We start from the raw sequence: 16300 nt of genomic DNA on the forward strand, positions 1-16300 counted from the left end.
AGTTTTAAAGAAAAAGTCTTACGTATGCAATATTACCCACATTCGTATTTCACATGAGGTTTTGCCATGCTTTACAGACCCGTGTTACATTTTTTAGCTTTCCTTCTAGTAATGTACGTGGCCTTAGACTTTCCCTTTCAACCACTGTCATACCCACGTAGTAACACTGCTAGTTATAAACATCATGTTGCACTTTCACCTTTTCTGTTCATTTCTAAATATTAAAACACATCCATTTTACCAATTTTGCTCAAGCTAACCATCAGCTTTCCATTCTCTAACCTCATTCTATTTTCGGTTGACCTATATTCTACTTATGATGCAATGTATTTGGTTCATGATAGCATAATCAGTCATACCTTATTTGTCCTTTAGTGTTTGGCTTGCTTCACTCAAATAATGTCCTCCGTTTTGTCATCTGCTTCATGACTTCATTTATTCTTTTTTTTCCATTTCTCTCCCCTTCCCCTCCACCCCCCGCCCCAGTTGTCTGCTCTCTGTGTCCATTCGCTGTGTGTTCTTCTGTGACCGCTTTTATCCTTATCAGTGGCACTGGGAATCTGTGTTTCTTTTTGTTGCGTCATCTTGTTGTGTCAGCTCTCTGAGTGTGCAGCGCCATTCTGCACTTTCTTTTGCACTGGGCAGCTCTCCTTATGGGGTGCACTCCTTGTGTGTGGGGCTCCCCTGCGTGGCATGGCACTCCTTGTGCACATCAGCAATGCGCATGGACCAGCACCACATGGGTCAAGGGGACCCAGGGTTTGAACCGCGGACCTCCCATGTGGTAGGCAGATGCCCTATCCACTGGGCCAAATCTGCTTCCCTTCATTTATTCTTACAAAGGCATAATATTCCATCATGTATATATACCAGTTTGTTTATCCATTCATTGATGGATGGACATCTGGGTTGGTTCCTCTTTTGGCAATTGTAAATAATACTGCTATGAACATGGGTGTGCAGATGTTTGTTCATGTCACTGTTTTCAGTTCTTCTGGGTGTATGCCCAGTAGTGGTATTGCAGGGTCACATGGCAAATCTATATTCAACTTCTTTCAGAACTAACAAATAGTCCTGCACCATGGCTGCACCAGTCTACATTACCACCAATAGTAAGTATCTATTCCTATCTCTCCACATCCTCTCCAACACTTGTAGTTCCCTGTCTTTTTACTAGAGACCATTCTAATAGGTATGAAATAATATCTCATTGCAGCTTTGATTTGCATTTACGTAATCACTAGAGATGTTGAATATTTTTTCATGTTTTTTTTCACCATTTCTATTTCTTCTTTGTATAAATGCCTATTCAAGTCTTTTGCCCATTTTTAAATTGGGTCCTTTGCCTTTTTATGGTTGAATTGTAGCATCTCTTTTTATATTATGGATATTAAACCCTTATTGGATATGTGATTTTCAAGTATTTTCTCCCACTGGGTTGGGTGCCTTTTCACCTTTTTGACAAAGTCATTTGAGGTGCAAAAGTGTTTAATTTTGAGGAAGTCCCATTTATTTTTTCCTTCTGTTGCCCATGCTTCGGGTGTAAGGTCCAAGAAACCACAACCAACCACAAGGTCTTAAGATGTTTCCCTACATTTTCTTTTAGTAGTTTAATGGTCCTGGCTTTTATATTTAGGTATTTGATCCATTTTTAGTTGATTTTTATATAGAAAGTGAGATAGGGATCCTTTTTCATTCTTTTGGTTATATATATCCAGTTCTCCCAGCACCATTTGTTCAAGAGACTGTTTTATACCATTTAAATAGACTTGAGAGAAATGGATGTGGCTCAACCAATTGGGCTCCATTCTACTACATAGGAGGTCCAAGGTTCGATGCCCAGGGCCTCCTGGTGAGGGCAAGCTGGCCCACGCAGCGAGCTGGCCCATGCGGAATGCCAGCCCACGCTGGAAGGTGGCCCCATGCAGGAGTGCCACCCTGCGTGGAAACGTTGTTCTGCACGGGAAAGCCACCCGGTACAGAGTGCCAGTCAATGTGGAGAGCTGGTGCAGCAAGGTGACACAAACAAGAGACACAGAGGAGAGAAAATAAGAAGATGTAGCAGAACAGGGAGCTGAGGTAGCACAAGGGAATAATTGCCTCTTTCCCACTTTGGAAGTTCCCAGGATCAGTTCCTGGGACTGATTAGGAGCTGCCTAATGAGAATACAAGCAGACACAGAAGAACACACAGCAAATGGACCTAGAGAGCAGACAACAAGGGGAACAGAGGGGAGAAATAAATAAAAATAAATCTTAAAAAAAAATAAAATAAAAAAATAAATGGACTTCAAAGGTTTGTCAAATACCAGTTGGCTATAGAGTGAGGGTTTACTTCTGGACTCTCAAGTCTGTTTCATTGATTAGTGTGCCTATCTTTATGCAATAACGTACTGTTTTGACCACTGTAGCTTTGTAATGTGTTTCAAGGTCGGACAGTGAAAGTCCTCCCACATTGCTCTTTTTTTTCAAAAATGCCTTTGGCTATTCGGGTGCTGTTTCCCTTCCACATAAATCTGATAATTGCCTTTTCTATTTCTCTAAAGTAGGCTGTTGGATTTTTGATTGGTATTGCATTGAATCTATGAATCAGTTTGGGTAGGATTGATATCTTCACAATATTTAGTCTTCCAGTCCATGAATGTGAGATATGTTTCTGTTTGTTTAGGCCTTCTTTTATTTCTTTTGGCATTGTTTTGTAGTTTTCTGAATATAGGTCCTGTACTTCTTTGGTTACATTGATTCCTAGGTATTTCAGTTTTTTTCTTGTTATTGTATATAGAAATTTTTCCCTGATTTTTGCATGTTAATCTTATACTCTGCAACTTTGCTGAACTCTTTTATTGGCTCAAGTAGCTTTGTGATAGACATTTCAGAATTTTGCAAATATAGGATCATGTCATCTGCAAACAGAGTTTTACTTCCTCTTTTCCTATTTGGATACCTTTAATATTTTTTTTTCTTGTCTAATTGCTCTAGCTAGAAGTTCTAGCACAATTTTGAATAACAGTGGTGACAGTGGGCATCCTTGCCTTGATCCCAATCTTAGAGGGAAAGCATTCAGCCTTTCCCCATTGAGTATGATGTTGGCTGTGGGTTTTTCATATATACCTTTTACCATATTGAGGAATTTTCCTTCTATTCTTATCTTTCAAAGTGTTTTTATCAAGAAAAGATGCTGGATTTTGTCAAATGCATTTTCTGCATCGATTGAGATGATCATGTGGTTTTTTCCCTTCAATTAGTTAATGTGATGTATTATGTTGATTGATTTTCTTAATGTTGAACTACCCTTGCATACTAGGAATAAATGCCACTTGGTTGTGATGCGTAAGTCTTTTGATATGCTGTTGGATTCTATTTGCAAGTATTTTGTTGAGAATTTTTGCATCTATTTTCATTAGAGAGATTGCTCTGTAATATTCTTTTCTTGTAATATCTTTATTTGGCTTTGGTAATAGGGTGATGTTGGCTTCATAAAATGTGTTGGATAATTTTCCCTTTTCAATTTTTTGGAAGAGTTTAAATAGGATTGGTATTAATTCTTCTTGAGATGCTTGGTAGAATTCACCTGTGAAGCTATCTGGTTCTGGACTTTTCTTTGTTGGGAGATTTTTTGATGATGAATTCAATCTCTTTAAATGTGATTGGTTTGTTAAGTTCTTGTATTTCTTTTTTTAATTTAAGATTTATTTTTTATTTATTTCTCTCCCCTTCCCCGCCCCCCCTCCCCAGTTGTCTGCTCTCTGTGTCCATTCACCGTGTGCTCCTCTGTGACCGCTTCTATCCTTATCAGTGGGACTGGGAATCTGTGTTTCTTTTTGTTGTGTCATCTTGTTGTGTCAGCTCTCCATGTGTGTGGCACCATTCCTGGGCAGGCTGCACTTTCTTTTGCGCTGGGTGGCTCTCCTTACGGGGTGCGCTCCTTATGCATGGGGCTCCCCTACGTGGGGGACACCCCTGTGTGGTATGGCACTCCTTGTACACGGCAGCACTGCACGTGGGCCAGCTCATCACATGGGCCAGGAGGCCCTGGATTCGATCCCTGGACCTCCCATATGGTAGGTGGACACTCTGTCAGTAGAGCCACATCTGCTTCCCTCTAATGTGTTTTTTATCTCACCTATCATGTCTTTCATTTCCACAAGCTCTGTTATTTTTTTATTCATGTTTTCAAATTCTTCATTGTGCTCTCCCAATGTCTTTTTTTTTACCCTTTCTAGTGTTTTTTTTTGTCTTTATTATTTTAATGTTACATCAAAAAAAATGAGGTCCCTATATCCCTCCCCACCCCCCTCACCCCACTCCTCCCCCCATAACAACAACCTCCTCCATCATAATGAGACATTCATTGCATTTGGTGAACACATCTCTGATCACTGCTGCACCTCGTGGTCAATGGTCCACATCATAGCCCCACTCTCCCACATTCCACCCAGTGGGCCATGGGAGGACATAAAATGTCCAGTAACTATCCCTGCAGCACCACCCAGGACAACCCCAAGTCCTGAAAATGCCCCCACATCACATCTCTTCCTCCCACTCCCTACCCTCAGCAGCTACCATGGCCACTTTCTCCAAATCAATGCTACATCTTCTTCAATTACTAATCACAATAGTTCATGAATAGAATATCAGCAAGTCCACTCTAATCCATACTCTATTCCTCTATCCTGTGGACCCTGGAATGGTTCTTGATGTCTTTTATGTCTTTAACCATATTGTCTTTCAACTCCTTCCTTTGATTTTGGAAATTTGTATGAATCGCGTTGATTAGTTGTCTCAAATTCTGTGTCTCATCTGGGGCTTTGATATGTTCCTTTTCTTGGGCTATTTCTTCCATTTTCTTAGTATAGCTTGTAATTTTTTGCTGATGTCCAGGCATCTGATTATGACGGGGAGTTTACTCTGATGCTCACTTTCTCTCTCCTTTGTTGGGATTTTAATGGCAGGAGGTTGTGTGTTACTGCTGTCCTCCGATTCTTGGTTCAATCTGTTCAGGGTCTTTAGAATTGTCCCTGTTAGTTGCTCAAATCTGGGCCCTTGACCCAGTATTTGGTTGTGACCTACTTTCAAGGGCCTTGGGGAGGGAGTCTGTAACAGCCAGAAAAAGTCTCTCTTACTTATTTTATTTTCAAGGAGGTACCCAGGATTGAACCCAGGACCTCATACATGGGAAGCAGATGCTCAACCCCTGAGCTACATCTGCCCCCCTTACTTATTTACTTTTAATTTTCTCACATGCACATCCTGCGTCGGCCAGCAGATGGTGCTCTTCAGATCCTGCTCAGTTGAAAGGCTGGTGGGCGTGTGTTAGGTGCAAGCCGGACCAGGAGGCTGAGTCTTGCAAAACAAACTCACTGGTTGCTCTCCAACCCTGCCGGCAGTTCCTCTCTCCTTTCCTGGGTAGGAAATAATCCCGTTCCCATCGACATCCCCCAAACCAGTCCACATCAGTAGGGAGGGTGGCTGATAGGGTCGGATCACTCTAGGGCTGTGTCTAGTCTTGTGTTTGCTGCCAGGGCAAAATGTTTAGATTCCACCCAGCCTGGAAGGTGCATGGGACAGGCTGACCAAACGTGTGGGTCATAAGCTGAGTAAGCCTTGGGCTGTGTCCCTCTCTCTCCATTTCCTGGAGGTGGATCCCTGCCGCCCTCTTTGTCTGTAGCCTCCAGGCTGAGGCCAGAGAATTCAAAATTGCCTAAAGGGTGGGGGAGGGCGCGGCAGTGGCAGCTGCAGTTTAGGCTCATACTTCTGGCTCTGAGAGTCTTTTCCTTTGTCCCTTTCTCTCCTGGGCGGTATCCAGCCTTCCCCTATGTCCTACCTCAGGCCATTTCTGCCTTCCTCTAGCACTCTTTCTGGGAGAGGAGCAAGTCTTTCTAGTCTACCGTCTTCACGGAAGTCCGCGCGTGTGTTTCCCACGGGCTCTGGGGGCTGTTGCACCCTCCTGTGAGAGGCTGGCAGGCCTGCCTGGTGTTCTCACAAACCCCCACCCCCAGGGCTGAGGACAGATGGTGGCTGCAAAGACCTGACGCAACAAACCTGTGCCCAGCCACGAGGAGACTTCGGCCGGGCAGGAGGTCAGGGACAGGGCCGGCTGGCTGGATGAGCCGTCTGCTGTCCACACAGGAGCTCCAAGTTCAGGGTATTGGACGAGACCCACAGATCGAGTTGGGGATCACCTGTCAATTGATGTTTGAGCTCCACGAAAAAGGAAACTTCCATCTAAGAGAACTTTCTAGCAGGGCAATAAGCTGCCTTGTGAGGTAGTGAGTTCCCTGTCACCCAGGGAGTTCTACCCGAGCCTGGGGTTCTGTGATCACTTGGAAAAGGATCCCTCAGGTGTCTTGCAGCCGCCCCAGCGCTAAGAGGTATTCCAGCCCTCCTATCAAGAATGGCCAAGGCTGCTTTGCATATAGCGATGTCATGCTTCCCCCTTCCCCATAAACACAGGACCTCTGGAGACAAAGGAAAGATCATTTGAGTCCTGACACAGCAGGACTCCTGGGCACCGGCTGGGTGGCAGGCCCTAAGCTGGTGTTGGAGACAGAGGAGCCAGCCAAAAACAAAATCTGTGGAAGGCCACAGCCTGGCCACGGCCTCTGGTGAACCAGAGACGTGTGGGTTCTTTAATGTCAGGTTGCATGGTAGCCTGAACCCCACTTCAAGAAACTCAGCTTCACGGAGAAGCCAATCCCGGTGTTCCCCAGAGCCTGGCATGGGCCGAGCAGAGCAGGCCACAGATCAACTCTTGGGAGACGCTCAGGGCTGGGAGCAGAAGGTTCGCACAGAGGCTGTGTGGGGTGGGACGTGTTGAACAGTCCTGATGGACCGTGGAAGCCCACTGGCTCCAGGTGGATGGGACGTCCAGGCAGAGAGATGCAGAACTGCACAGCCGGGGAGCACAGCCTTTGGAGGGCAACCCCATGCCAGCGCGGCTGCTTCGGAACTACTCTCTCTGAATCACGCCAGATGGACCAGCAGTCTGGAGCCTCGTTTTTCAGTCGCCACTCGCTGGTGTAGCAAAACACATGCTCTACAGCGATAAAATCTGAATGTTAAAGCAAACCAAAAATGTTTATTTATATGCATTTAAAAATATCTCCCCATTTAATAAAAGGAAGCACATTTTCATCTAACACTTTTCTTAAATCAGACTGCGTCTCTGTTTCACTTCTGGTCTGATGTGAGTCCAGGAGAAACACTGAAAGAGGCGGGGAAAAAAAGAGAGAGAAAGAGAAGAAAGAGAGAGAAAGAAAAAGGGAAATGAGAGTACTTACCAGTTTGAATCACTAAGCAGTTATTTTGCCAAAGTAGTACCCCCACTCCTTCTGGAAAGAGCGGACGGGATGATGGTGGCCGCAATCATCACATGTGCTTCGTAGCAAACTCATGGTCAGTTGTATGATGATAAAATTGGGACTTCAGTGGGTAGATTGACTGAGGTGGACAATATATTGTGATGAGTAGGGTCTAGACATTTTGGGAGTTTTGTTTTATGTAAGTACAGACTTTCCCAGAAAGGGTTGTGGCAATGGGGAGAGGAAAGTGGCAAAAGGTGTGATCTGGAGGGCATAGCTTGGGTGGGGTCAGACTCCTAGATTCCAGGTGTGCCCCTGCTCCTCCTTCTCTGAGTGATTTTGCAAGACACACCCCCCTCTGAGCCTCAGTTTCCCCCTCTATAAGGCATAAGCCTGGACCCATTTGCACCCCACAGCCCCAGGGAGTGTGGGTGATGCTCAGTGGTCACCCACGATGTGCTTGCTGAAGATGCCTAAAGCTCTGGCCATGTGCCCCCCCCACTGCCCCCACTCCCCCAGGCTGGACTTCCCGCAGGCTGGGTCCGCGGGGAGAGCGGGAGCTGCTGGGAAGGCGCCACCCAGAGGCCAGTCTTCCAGGGTTTCTGGGGCAACTGCCTTGCCCCTACCTCCAGTTGCTGTGGCTCTCTCTGCCTTCCAAAGTCTCTAACAAAGCCCAGGTGATCATGGGAAGGGGCGGTTCAGAAGGGCTCCTGCCCCTCCAGGGAGTGCTGGGGTGACAGGCCCTGTGGCAGCCCCTGGGGAGCATGGAGGTGGGCCCTGCCTGAGCCCCCTGTCGCCTCTCACCAGACATGGCCCATGGCCCTCCTGGCTTTATCTCCAAAGCCCAGAGAGTCGGTGCTCTGTGTGACCTGGGCATCTGACTTCCCCCTCTGGGCTAGCTTCCTCATGTGTAAAATGGGGATGCCTGCACCTCTCTTCTCAAGAGAGTGGAAAGAGTTAAAAATCAGATGTCGGTTGCCAAAGCCAGCATAAAAACGCACAGTAGGCTCAAAAACTGTTCCCTCCCTTCCCATCCACGGCCACCCTAACACGCGTACTGAGGACGAGTCCCTTTTCCTGCATCTGCTGGGCCCTTGGCCCCCCATGTGGAGCCAGGATTATAGGCTGGAGCCCCTGGGTGGAGCCTGGGGAGGACAGGAGCGCCCAGAACCTGGGCAGGCCCTTTACCTAAACTCCACAGGGAGCGAGAAGCCACAGACCCTCCCCCCCGCCCCCCAGCGGCCTCAGCATATGGTAGAGAGACCATATAATTTAGGGACACTTTTAGGAGAGAAAAGGCAGCATTTGCAAGGATGCAGCATCCACTAGCACATGTCGGTTAGTCCCCACAAACCAATGCATAGGTCTCTCTAGCTAATACATTTCATGCAGCCAGGAGTTCACTGGACCTGCACAACAGTCTGAGAGGTCAGCCAAGCAGGTGACTGACTAACTTTCCCAAGGTAACTTTGCTCGTGGGCAGGAACCCAGATGTTACCAGAACTAGTGTCCAGGTTCTTGGCTACGTCACATAAAAGAATTTAAGGACACGCTGTACAGTGGCAAGGGAGTAGAGAGTTTATTAAGACATTAGAAAAGAGATAGTGGCACACCCGAGACACGGGTGTGGGCTGTGCTCCAGGGTGAGACGTGCGCCCCCTCTCTAGGGGTTTCTGGATTTATGGGCTATCGTTGGGGGTTAGGGTTTACGCTGATTGGAGTACTTAGGACCAAGAGGGGAAATTCACTGGGTGATTTGGTTTCTAGGGGTTTCTGTCCGGTGGTATTGGCTTCTGGCTACTGTCCTTGAGCCCTGAGCTGGTGTGAGGTGTTTAGGAAAGTAGGCGGGTGGTCATGGAGCAGCCCTTTCTGTTTTTCTTTCTTTCTGCCCTGCGAGAAAGTTGCAAGTTACATCCTGATAATGCCGCTCCTGGGTGGAGCTGCTGGCTGCTGTTTTACTTGTTGGTGTTAGGTTGTCTGTGTGAGTTAGCAGGCTGGAGGCTGGACCTCAGGATTTCTTTTCAGGTGGTGTTTGTGTAACTCATTGGGTTTTCTGCCCCTCCTCCTTAGGGCCCTAATCCACCCCGCCTCGCCTCACATCTCCTGAGCGTTGTATGCCCTTAATCTTAAGGCAGAGCTGAAGGGCAGTGGTTGCTCCCTGGTACCTGCTTCCTGCTGATTAGGGATTGTCGTCCCTGCCTGACAGGGTGTAAAACCCTCTTGCTGAGCTACTGGAGTTGGGAGGAGGAGTGCTCACCTCAGTGGTTGAGAATGGGTGAAATCCACACATAAGCAGAAGTTTGTTTTGGAACACATGGATTTTGGAAGAGATACGTTGTGTTAGGTGTTTGAAATGCAGGAGCCTATCAAGAGTAGTAGGAAGATAGTTGTTAAGGGGCCCAGAAGAGGCAGTAGCCAAGGGAGGCTAGAGCACGGGGAGGTAGGAGGGACGTAGTTTGTTGCAGCTTTTTGCTGTGTAGAGACCCTATTTAAGAAACATTTAATACTGCTTTCTACTTGGGCAGATTGGGTAACATAAAAGCAGCAGTTTTCTTTAAGATACGGGCAAGTCCCTCTCTCAGGAGCTGTCAGCAAGTAGAAAGCCCTATGATTTTGGAGGACGACTGCAGCCAGAGGATTTAGTTGGGCTTGCACAAGTTCCAGGGTTTGGGCAGTATCTTTTAGGCTGGCAGTAAGTTTGAGGGGGAGGTGATGCTGTAGCCATCGGGTTTGAAGAAGGCAGGCAGTATGGACAGCAGAGGCACCCCAAAACCAAGTGTTCCAGCTAGTAGAGGGAGGAGCAAGGGAATTGCCCTGTGTTCCTTAGGGCATCCGGCAGGATGGAACACAGGGAGAGGAAACGTTTCATTTCCAGCCTTGTACTTTAGTTCTGGGGAGATTAAACCAGGGTGCAAGTTCCTGACCCCCAGGGAGGAAGGCTAAGGTGGGTATTGCTTTTACAAAGGAAGGAGAAACCCTGGTTTGGTCCTCGGGCACTGGTAAAGGTGCTGCATCCAACTGACCCAGAAGGGATATAGGTGCTGCCTCTTCTTGTGGATTCTAAATAAAACTGAATTTTTTGTGTGCCGGTTCAGTTCTGCTGGTGACTGTCAGGCAAAGGAGCACTCTAAGTATTTTCTGGATCCACCAAGGGAGAGTTGTTACAGCAATTATGATAATAAACGCTGTAAGGGGAAACGGACTTTGGCCCAGTGGTTAGGGCGTCCGTCTACCACATGGGAGGTCCGCGGTTCAAACCCCGGGCCTCCTTGACCCGTGTGGAGCTGGCCATGCGCAGCGCTGATGCGCGCAAGGAGTGCCGTGCCACGCAAGGGTGTCCCCCGCGTGGGGGAGCCCCACGCGCAAGGAGTGCGCCCGTGAGGAAAGCCGCCCAGCGTGAAAAGAAAGAGCAGCCTGCCCAGGAATGGCGCCGCCCACACTTCCCGTGCCGCTGACGACAACAGAAGCGACAAAGAAACAAGACGCAGCAAATAGACACCAAGAACAGACAACCAGGGGAGGGGGGGAAATTAAATAAATAAATAAATCTTTAAAAAAAAAAAAAGAAGAAGAAGAAAAAATAAATAAATAAACGCTGTAAGGAGGAAGCAACGCCACTAAGGGGTTCCACAGGGTAAAGGCTGGAGGCTGATGTCATCGGGTACTTAGCTTTTGCTTCTTGAAGAGATATTTCAGATCATCCAAAGGCTGACACTTGAATGCTTTAGCAGATGCTTCCAGTGCATTGGCACGTCCTTGAACGGTGGGATTCACTAGGGATAAATGCACGCAGCTGGCAATTCCTATAACTTTAACAACTGTGGGAGTGATCAGAACCAGAGTAAGGCCCCTTTCATTTTGGCTTTAATTGGGAGTGAGACCTATTTTTCTGCCAGGTTTGGATCAGAACCTGGTTTCCAGGTTTTACTTCAGGTAAGGGCAAGTTATGATTGGGGCTAGGGAGGATTTTGTGCCCTAGCTCCTAGATGATTTGTTGAGTTTTTCCTAGGTTTATAAAATATTTGGTGAGTTCCTGGGTTTCCTGGTCCAGCCCCGGGTTCTGGGTGAGAAAGGGTTGCCCAGAGACCATTTTGAAGGGCCTGAGCTGAAGCAGGTATTTTGGAGCTACACGCAGCCTCAGCAAAGCCATGAGTAGACTGGTGACCCAAGGTGATGTAGTTTTCGGGCAGTTTGGCCAGAATTTAAGTTTCAGTTGGCTTTTTCTACTTTCTCTGAGGATTGGGGTCTCCAGGAACTATAAGGATGCTATTTAATTCCAAGTGCAGCTGATAGACTATGGATTATTTTGCTGGTAAAGAATGGGACTTCGGAGGGACCCAGGCAGGCTGAACCTGGGGAAGTTCTCCTTTAGGTGACCTTAGCTACCTCATTTGATGTTTCTCTTTTAGTGGGAAGCGCTTCTACCCATCCAGTAAAAACACTCATTAGTACTAAGAGGCTTATATCCCAGGCAAGATGGCATATGGATGAAGACTATCTGCTAGTCTTCCCCGGGGGATGAGCCCTGCAGCTGGACAGGGCTTGTTAAACCTCCTGTTGTTTCTTTTGAGACAAAAGGCTGCTCGAGCATTTAGGACACTACATTTTGCTACCATGCAGGTGAGGATATCCCAAACTGATAAGAAGGGATGGGCAGGTTTTGTTGACATGTTCCCTGACAATAGAAAAGACAGATTTAACAGGAGCAGAGTAACTGTAGGAGTTTGTGGGTTCTGGGAGTTGCCACTTAGAAGGGTAGCTATGATTTTATAGTTATTAATTAATTACTTTGATTAGATAAGGAAAAGATATTTTAAGAAGACAGACCTCCTGGAGGCTGGCTCATATCCACATACTTAACAGTCTGTTTGGCTGTGTGTAGCTGCTACAGTGGCAGAGCAGTTGAGGAAGACGTTGGATGAGCTCAGGTGAAGCAGGAAGATTAGCCTAAGGCTACAAATATGAAGAGAGAGGGAGATCTTCTCTGGTAAACAAATTGACAGTTGAAGTCTTTCCCATAGGTTCTAAGGCGTGGGCTGCCAATGGGCAAGCTCCGGGTTTGCAATACCATACATGTTGTCTCCTCGTGGGAGCAGGCCGTAATGCCCACTGTGTTTGTTTAGGTTCTACCCACATTACTCTGGCAATTATTGCCCTACTTGATACATCCTTCACACAGCCAGGATACTGCAGTACTGTTGGTGCTCGAGAAAACTGCAAGGTGGGCTCCAGTGCTCCAGCTGCCTGGTGCATGGTGTCCTTCAGCACTACGAAACAAAGCCAGGCTAGGGGCAATGTCCATTGTAGATCCAGTGCTATTGAGCCATTGCCGGCTGGCAGAGTTGCAGGAGTCCAAAGCTGGAACGTAGTTCAATCTATTTCAGGAGCATGACCAGATATGGCAGATACTTTCATTGTTTTAGGGGTTGTAGTGACCATCCTAGCCAACACCTCAAATGGAGAGGCACCATGCATGGTTCGGGGGCCAGGTTTAAATGCACAACAGAGCCTGACAACACTGAAGTTTATCCCCTTGTTGTGTGGTTTTATGGATATGTCCACTGCTGCAAGGCCCTGTTCATGGCTGGAGTTGAGAGCAGGCTTTACAATTTTATAGATATAAACTAGGTTAGAATACTTTATGGGAATACCCAATGCCCAGGCACCACCCTGTGGCAGCCCCTTGATGGCCACTTTTTTGGGTGGCCACAAGGCTTCTGCTTCTGCTTCTGCAGGGGTGGGGTAGACCATTCAGATATGGCCCAGAGCATCTGCCTCTTGATTCCCAGGCAGAGAGGTTGTTTCTGCAACATATAACATCTTTAAAATAATTAAAGCCATGATTAATAACATTATACTGTTATCCAACATCATGCAGAAAATACTGCCAAAATTTCAGGAAATCTATACAAGTTTTAAATATCTTTATGAACATTTTACTCATACAACTTTGATTGACAGAAGGTCAGACAACCCCTTTTAGTTTTTATAACATTTTCTAAGCACTTTTCATTTAACTTATAACATATTAAATGAACTTAACTATTTTTAGTACTTCCTTTTTTTTCAAGGTGAAAAAAATAAATCTTTTGCAATAGTTTGAAATAAAAGCTACCTTTTAGGGTTTGACCTTGAGAAAGCAAAGTATTAAAAGTTATTAGGTTTGGGGAAGCAGTGTGGCTAAACTGATAGAGCATCCACCTACCACATGGAAGGTCCAGGGTTCAAACCCAGGGCCACCTGGCCTGTGTGGTGAGCTGGCCCACGCACCGTGCTGCCGCATGCAAGTAGTGCCATGTCACGCAGGGGTGTCCCCTGCGTAGGGGAGCCCCAAGCACAAGGAATGTGCCCTGCAAGGAGTCGCCCCGTGCAAAGAAAGCGCAGCCCGCCCAGGAATGATGCCGCACACACGGAGACCTGATGCAGCAAGATGACGCAACAAAAAGAGACAAGATTCCCAGTGCTGCCGAATGGAAACAGACACAGAAGAACAAACAGCAAATGGACACAAGAGAGCAGAAAATGGGCGGCGAGTGGGAGTGGGGGGAAGGGAAGAGAAATAATTAAAATAAATCTTAAAAAAAATTGTTAGGTTTGAAGATTATGTTCTTTTTTTTCCTTTATTTATTTTTTTAATGTTACATTCAAAAAATATGAGGGGAAACGGACTTGGCCCAGTGGTTAGGGTGTCTGTCTACCACATGGGAGGTCGGCGGTTCAAACCCCGGGCCTCCTTGACCCGTGTGGAGCTGGCCCACGTGCAGTGCTGATGTGCACAAGGAGTGCCGTGCCACACAGGGGTGTCCCCCGCGTAGGGGAGCCCCACGCACAAGGAGTGCACCCGTAAGGAGAGCCGCCCAGTGCGAAAGAAAGTGCAGCCTGCCCAGGAATGGCGCCGCCCACACTTCCCGTGCGGCTGAGGACAACAGAAGCCAACAAAGAAACAAGACACAGCAAACAGACACAGAAAACAGACAACTGGGGGAGGGAAGGGGAATTAAATAAATAAAAATAAATCTTAAAAAAAAAAAATGAGGTCCACATATACCCCCCACCCAACATTATGTTCTTTTGAAAGTGAGAAGACTCATTTTTCTTAAACAACCAAGGACACGATAAGGTTAAAGTACAAGAAACTATTTTGATAAAGCAGACTTTCTGCTTTGTATGCCAGTTATTTAGGAGGAAAATTTTATAACCTTTTATTAAAACAGATGAATGATTTAAGAAGCTTTGTTTACTTTAACAGAGAGAGAATTAAATTTTAGTTTTGCATCAGTGTACTATTTGATACTAAAGTTTTTAAAAATTTATAGAGGGAAGTGGATTTGGCTCAACTGATAGAGCATACACCTACAACATGGGAGGTCCAGGGTTCAAACCCAGGGCCTCCTTGACCCGTGTGAAGCTGGCCCACACGCATTGCTGATGTACACAAGGAATGCCCTGCCACACAGGGGTGTCCCCCACGTAGGGGAGCCCCACGCGCAAGGAGTGCACCCTGTAAGGAGAGCCGCCCCATGCGAGAAAAGCGCAGCCTGCCCAGGAGTGGCCCTGCACACATGAAGAGCTGACACAGCAAGATGATGCAACAAAAAGAGACACAGATTCCCAGCGCCACTGACAAGAATACAAGCAGACACAGAAAAACACACACACAGCAAACAGACACAGAGAGCAGACAACAGGGGAGGGGGAAGGGGGAGAGAAATAAATAAAAAATAAATTAAAAAAAAAAACCCAAAACCCAAAAATTTATAGATAGACCCATTAAATCTTATCCAACTTTGACCACAAAAATTCCTTTTCCACAAACTTTCTGCACTTTCTGTATCCATTCAGGTTTTATCTCACATTTTTTTTTCTTTTTATCTTAGAACAAAATTATTTTTGTATTTCTTAATAAAAAGAAAGAAAAAACACTTACTGAACCTGTGGTTAGTGTTGGGGTTGGTGTATACTCAGGAGACTTGAACCTCTGGACTGGCCATGTGCCACCTGGAATCTAAGTCTCAGCAGAGTTGCGACTCCTGCTCTCTGGTTCGTTGGACTTACCCAGGTCAGCTAACAAGGAGGCAAAGATAGTCAACCACCACACCAGGGAACCAAGAGTGCCTACAACTCCAAGCAGGAGAACCACATCCATCAACCATGTGGGATCTAAGCATCCTCTCGAAATAGAGGTGGAGTGGATATCACCATTCCAGGATCCACAGGATGGAGGAATAAAATATGGATTAGAGTGGACTTACTGGTATTCTAGTATAGAACTATTGTGACTAGTAATAGAAGAAACTGTAGCATTGATGTGGAGAAAGTAGCCACGGTAGTTGCTGAGGGCAGGGAGAGGGAAGAAATGTGATGTGGTAGCATCTTTAGGACTTGGAGTTATCCTAAATGATATTGCAAGGACAGATGCTGGATGTTATATATCCTGCCATAACCCACTGAATGGACTGGAAGAGAGTGTAAACTACAATGAAAACTATAATCCATGCAGTGCAGCAGTGCTCCAAAATGTATTCACCAAATGTAATGAATGTGCTACAATGATGAAAGAAGTTGTTGATGTGGGAGGAGTGGGGGGGTGGGGGGTGGGGTATATGGGAATCTCATACTTTTAAATGTAACAGTTTTTGTTATCTATGTATCTTCAAAAAAAACAATTAAAAATTTGAAAAAGAAAAAAACCATTTTATATACCTGACATACGTAATTTACTAAAATGATACTGGAAACTGTCTCCAAGCACACCTCTTACAACATACAATTACCATTAAAATTAAACAAACTTGTCAGAGTAAGGACTTAATTTGGTTGTATGCAAACATACCTTTCTTAATTTTAAATACTTAGTAGCATGTAATAGAACATTGATAGTTTACAAGGATGGTTTTTAGAAATATATGCTTTCTTTTAGTTTACACTTATCAGCACTTCAGTGTGACACAATATGACTTCAGCGGCACAGAGCAAACCCTATTTTCTCCACTATTTTAT

Source organism: Dasypus novemcinctus, chromosome 2 (assembly GCF_030445035.2).
Source record: "Dasypus novemcinctus isolate mDasNov1 chromosome 2, mDasNov1.1.hap2, whole genome shotgun sequence".
NCBI lineage: Eukaryota > Metazoa > Chordata > Mammalia > Cingulata > Dasypodidae > Dasypus > Dasypus novemcinctus.